The sequence below is a fragment of the Apaloderma vittatum genome, unplaced genomic scaffold (genome assembly GCF_000703405.1).
Source record: "Apaloderma vittatum isolate BGI_N311 unplaced genomic scaffold, ASM70340v1 scaffold19685, whole genome shotgun sequence".
In the NCBI taxonomy this organism is placed as follows: domain Eukaryota; kingdom Metazoa; phylum Chordata; class Aves; order Trogoniformes; family Trogonidae; genus Apaloderma; species Apaloderma vittatum.
In genome coordinates, this window is record NW_009715703.1 from 51769 (window position 1) to 58239 (window position 6471).

Below are 6471 nucleotides of genomic sequence, written 5' to 3' on the forward strand. Positions count from 1 at the left end.
ATGTCAGCGTTGGTGTTGTACTGGGAAACCCCAAACTGGACACAGGTATGGTTTCACACATGCTGAACGCAGGGGAAGGAAAACTTCTCTCAACCTGCAGGCCACAGCCTTTCTTATGATGTCCCTGCTAACAAGCAAGAAAACACAAAAATTTACTTTGTGATTCTTAAGCCACTGGGCCTTTTATGCACAGCCACAGTTCCTTGAGTCATATAATATTTGCTTTTTTATTTTCCTTGGGATATTTTCTAGTTGTAGCACTTCATAGAATAACAGAATGGCCTAGGCTGGAAGGGACCTTAGAGATCATTTAATCCAACCTCCCTGTCATGGGCAGGGACACCTCTCAACTAGGTCAGGCAACACATTGGGTTGAGAAACTTTATTTGTGGACACTCAAGAAACACAGGGGTCAAATAAAGGCAGTCTTTAATGTAAATTTTGTTACTTTCAAGCTAGTATGGGAATGTTTGAGATGGAGCACTGGAATAATTTCCAGGCTTTGGATGTACTCTCTCTCTCAGGCACCATGGTGGAAGTACTTCATAGAATCACAGAATAGCCTAGGCTGGAAGGGACCTTAGAGATCATTTCAATCCAGCCTCCCTGCCGCCAGGGACGCCACCTCTTGACTAGATCAGGCAACACATGGGGACCAAATGGGAATCGAACCCGTGACCTTGGCGTTGTTAGCACCACGCTCAACTGATTGAGCTAACCGGTCCCCTTCTTGGTGCTTTGAGTAGGTGGGCTTCCTTCTACAGGCAAAATGTGAAGTAACCTTCATGTTCAGAAATGTCTTTCGCCGCAACAATTCAGTTCCCTCAGGCTGTGTGTTTTAAGCAGAGCTGCCTGTTAAAATTAGCATTTTTCTTTCCTCAGTGTGCTTATTTATAGGTTCGTATGTTCCAAAAATCTAAAGTAGGGACATAAATAATAAAAAGTAACCAGTTCACTGCTGTGTGTCCCAAGGGCTTTTTGAGTATCTTATCAACACAAAAAAGAAGTGATTATTTCTGGAAAGTGTATGTGCATATATATGTACAAATATAATCTAGTTTCATATTATTATCTTGTGCATTGGGAATTGGACGCGAGTTAAGGTTTGAGAGCCAATTTTGTGTTCTATCAAATGTTGTTCTAGTGGCATAATAAACATTTCAGCAATGTGTTAATATGGGCTTTAGGCCCTATGGCATATGTTTTGCAGAAAAAGAACAAAGCTACTGAGGAGAAGTCATCCTTAGGCAGAGACAGAAGCAGCTGATTTGATGTTATGCAATGACGTATTCTGCATTTGGTTCTATTTGATTAAGTTGCGTTAAATGCTTACTAGCTTAGAAAAATACAGTGATACTGCCAGCAATATATGGAAGTGGTCTGTTTTTAACAAAATCCAAATTTATATTATCAATTTGGGTAAGTGCCAAGTTGCCATAGGAAATACAGAAATACTCTAAGCTGATTTGCTTGTGAATAAATAATAGCAAAACTTTCTTTACTTACAAATGTGAGAGCTATGAGCTCACATGTTTTTTTCACTGCACTACGTGTAGTTTACCACTGTTGTTTACATACCTAGTATGTAAGAAGTGCCACAGGCTTTACCACTATTGCTGATGTTCAGGTGCAGTGCCTCAAAACAGTGAAGGAAAACTCCTGAAGGGCAGAGTTCAGTTGGTCACGTTATTTGCAAACTCAAGCCAGGAAACGCCTTGTAGCTGCTGAATAGGAAATGTTAGCTCCATTTTTCTGTTCTCTCCCTGTGAAGATCAGCTTTACAAAACCAGAAAAATGTATCTGGAAGGAAAGGACATATTCTTGATTTCTCCTCAGCAATCTTTAGTCTCTGGGGTTTTTTTCCTTGCTTTTTATAGGAATTTTCTCTCAAACACCGATTCGAGGGACCATAACCTGGACGACCCCTGCTGTCCTATAACCATGCAGAAACTTGTCTGTGCTTGTTAAACCGCAGTGAATATTTCTTACAATCCTGTCTTTTGGCTCTGGTACCTTATTTAAAACTCCAAACTAGCTGCTCACCTTTTCCTGCGGCAGAGATGTAGTAAGGTAGATCTGAGTTGCTCGCTTTAGAGAGAGAGAAAGCTGGGAGCAGATACTTCATCATCCTGACACCCCAGCGTTTGCTGATCCCACGGACAAAAACGCTGAAAGGCAGTAGAATGAAGCCACTGTTTTGCAAGTGCAGAGTTGAAAAAAACCCACAGCTTTCTGCAATTATATGTGGAGCAATTAATTATAGTGGGGAGAAATCCATTCACTTCTGAGTTTCAGGAATGATTTTTAAGTGTGAAAAGGATGTTAATCACCACAGTAATGATATTAGGAAAACCTTATTTAGTGCTCCTAGCTGCTTGAATAAATAATAAAGCACAATGTTTATCTTTCAATCCATCATTCAGTTGTTTTCACTGTCTCTTTCTCTCTTTTTCCACAGTGTGATATTTTTGTTTCAAAACAAAGGCTTTGGCTCCTTTCAATTTGAACGTTTAGAGTGTGCCAAATGCAAATTCAACCCCTATTGTCAGTCAGCCTACTAAATATCTAACTTCTTTCAATGTAGAATGGTACTGTATTGTTTTCTAAAAAGCCTTTAAAAATACACTTTAATTTCAGGAGCAATAAGATAGCTGAGATTTTCATACTAGTAGGTTTTACAATATAAACATTTAATTCTGTTATACTCTCAGTGTACTGGCCTTGTACGCTCCATGTTTAATTGTGCTCTAAGTGCCTTAATACTTTTGTTCTCCTAACCTTCTCATAGCAAAAAAGATAAGATTTTCTTAATTTTGTTTCTCTCCCTGGAGTGTGTGTTTTATAAAAGCAAAAGCCTTTGACAACAACTGTCTCCCAAATATTCTGATTTTTCACCTTCCTGAGTTTCCAGCACCCTGAAGATCAGCCAGTGTTAGTCTCTCAAGCCTCTTTACTCTGTTTTTTCTTCTAAGTCCTTGTGTGGAATATAAATCCGCACACAAGAAACACAAGTCCTTGGCTTTAACTCAGGGCGGCTATAGTTGGGAAATCTAAATACTTTATCAGTGATCCTTTTTTGTTTTTGCAGAAGCTAGTCCATATAAACTATGGATTCTAGGATAGTATTAATATACTTGTATGGAAAAAAATTATTTGCAACTCTCTTGAAATAAGCTATGAGCATATTGGCAACATTTTACCCAGCAAATGCAATAACTGCAAACCTTTATAAACAGAGTAGTGTCCACCTGTAAACCTGCCACCTGCAAGTACAAGCCTTGGTTTCCTTTAGAAGTTTCTTTTTTTGCTCTTTAGTGAAAGTTCCAAGCAGGGGACCTGTTAGCGAGATGGATCTGCAGCAAGCTATATTAAATAATGTGCAATATAAGGAAGCAATTAATCAGCATTTCTTTTTAAAAAGCCTTGTGTCTCCAGTTGTTCATTTGGCAAATATCTAAAGCTTGAACAGTATTTCTCCAAGCACTTTTAAAAGCCTGGGAAAACAGAGTAGCAAGATCTGGACCATTAAAATAGTAAACTCAGTGTTTTATTATTTGAACAGTAACACAGCTAAGGTAGGACTGAAATTCTAGCATCACTTCAAGGTATTTATGTGCCATTCCCCTTTATAGACTCACACAGATGCTAATCAATCATGTTACTTTGTAAGACCTCAGAAAGTTTAAGGGTTATTTAGTTGGTGGAAGTGCTCAGGGTGATTACTCCTAGTTTGCTTACCCTGCATTTTTTTTTATAAAACAGTAACATTTTATGCCCAGTAAGCTCTATTACTCCTCATTTGTTTGTAAGGCTTCACTTCACATGCAGGTGCCAGGTACCTGGGTTATTATTCATTTTTGAAAAAATGCTTAGCACTATTCCTTCCATTAGCTTCTGCAACAAATAGACTCTGATTAATCATACTCAGCCCTTGTCCCTGTTTTCTGGTTAGGAGTGTGGGGAAGGGAGTGACTGTCTTTTTGCTATTATTGATATGTTTCTCCTTAGGAAATTTGGGTATATTTAATGTCTCATTTTTATGTGGGTGTCATTTATGGTTAAAACAACCAAAAGTTTTACATAAAGGATTTACATGAGCATTATCGATGCTGTAGAGCATATTTATGAAATCAAAGAATGTGTTTTATATATCTTGTCTTATTAAACATAATATAGTTTACTAGGTCGCATATTAACAATCTTCAGATCATGTCATTCACCATGTAGATGTTTCCTCTTTATGTACATGAACATAAGCAGGGATGGTGACAACAACCACTAAACTGAGATTCTACCTATTACTTTTCATCTCTGTTTCTTGATCATGTTACTTAAATATGTGTTTACCTCTACCGATCAAGACAAGGAATCAGATATGGGTGGATGGGAAATGTGTTGAGTGCTCTAAAGAGAAGAATTAGAAACTTTTAGATTAAGGCACAGCTGGAGATCTCAGGGTAAAATGCTCATGTGAGATATTGTGGTAAAGAGCTGGACTGGTTAGGGAAGAGCCGAAATTGCAAAAGGTGCCGTGAAAAAGCTCATAGGCACGGGAGCGTGGGGATTGATATCTGTGAGTTCTTTTTCTTTGCATCAGGAGTTTGAAACAGTAGTGTATAGCTCTCATAACGACAAAGCATCAAAAGTAGATGAGTTAGAAACTGAGAGATTGTAGAATAATTTGAGAAGTGAAAAAGACTTTTTAAGTTGCTTGGTTTTTGTGTTTGCGTGCTTTTAGTTGTGGTCATTTGAGAAGGTTGTAGCTGTAGGGATCTTATGCCCAGAGAAAGGGACCAAAATGCAGGAGTAGGATTCTTTTCGTAATTAGGAGGAGTGAGACCAGCCATGTTGGTTTGTCCCAGAAGTTCTTCTGGAGATATTAAGGAGAGGTTCCCTTGTGTTGCTGTCATGGGTAACAAAATAGTTTGTTAGCACCAATTTTTAACAGCTATTTCTGAGTTCTCACTATTTCAGTTGCTTGCTAAGAGGAAGCACTAAATGGCGAGTAATTGCATTCTCCAGATTAAAACAGTAAAAGAGAAGAGAATTGAGGACATTGAGGATCATCTTCTAGGCAGAAAAAGAAATGCCTTGGATTTGGGAAAAATAGAGGTGAGCACCGACGGCCGCTGAACTGCTCACAGAGGCTGTGTTCTCAATTTGCAGGATCACTTAAAAGTTTCTTTCTTCATTGCTGCATTGTCACTGTGGGTCTGTTCTTTATTTCCTGTGTAGCAGTGAGGGGATCCTACTCTGAGAGCCTTCTCTCTTATCTAATTCTGCGAGTTGAAGCTGAGTTATGATCCGTGGAACAACTGTCAACTCAGGAGAATACGGGAGTGAAAAACTAAGTCTTGCATTGTAGAAAAGGATGCTCACGTGTTCACTTTAAAAAAAGAAGGGTGGTCTCATGGATTAAGGTCCGGCCCAACATGCAGTCCAGTTCCTGATTCTTTCTCAGGCTTCCTACGTGATACTGAGAAAGTTATGTGAGAGATTTACTGAGAAAGACTGTGTGCTCACTGTGGTGGTCTGGGAAAAGCATTGCATTCCTCAACAGAGCAGCAGTTGGGAGTCTCTCCTGAAAAAGTTTTCTTGCAGACTCTCGAGTAAAGGCATAAAAACAGTCCTACTAACCTGCATCAGGCAGACTAGGTTGAACATAGAAATTGGTAACAGTGCATGTGTTGTGAGAATAAATCAATATTTGTGATAGACATAGAGACTGCAGCACTGGAGTCAAAGCTTAGGCAGGTTATGAATAGCAGACGATACTATTTACTTACTTAGCAAGGCAGCTGTTGCTGCAGGGAGCAATTTTGAGGCCTTTTTTAGCATTCTTGGGGAAACTGCTTGCAGGTGCTGTTTGTGCCTGTTCAGCATGGCCTCCTAATGTAAAGGCACCTGTTGTTAAATCTTCAATGCTGAATTCATTAGACCTCATTACGAGGGTGGAAAGCTTTAAAGAAAATCAGCTTTAATTATCTCTGTATTTTCAGATGCTGAGAAAGGTAATGCTTTAAAAGTCATTCCTTTATTAAAGCTATTGCTTGCAGTGATACAAGGCTTGCTGGTCTCAGTGTCTTACACTAGTGTAAAAGTTTAAGACTTGATGATGTGTTAAAAGGGAGTAAGATCAGAACCTAAACCCAAAACGTTATTGCACGGTAGAATGTTGTAGATTTTGTATTGACATCTCATTCTCCAATTTAAGTTCAGTTATACTACTTTCCCTAAAACCTCAAAGCAAAAGGTTTTATTCCAGGGGTGGTTTCTGTCATTAGTATGCCTAGGCACATGGTTTAAAGAAGCAGCCTTGCAGGATGAGTGGGCTCCCTTTTAAAAGTAGCTATTTGGCTTATTCTTTTATTTTATTTAGAAAGAATAATGCAGATGAAATATTTACCTGCAAGAAATATCATTGGATAAACTGATGTGTAGGGAGCAGCATAAAGTCATTTACCCTCTTGT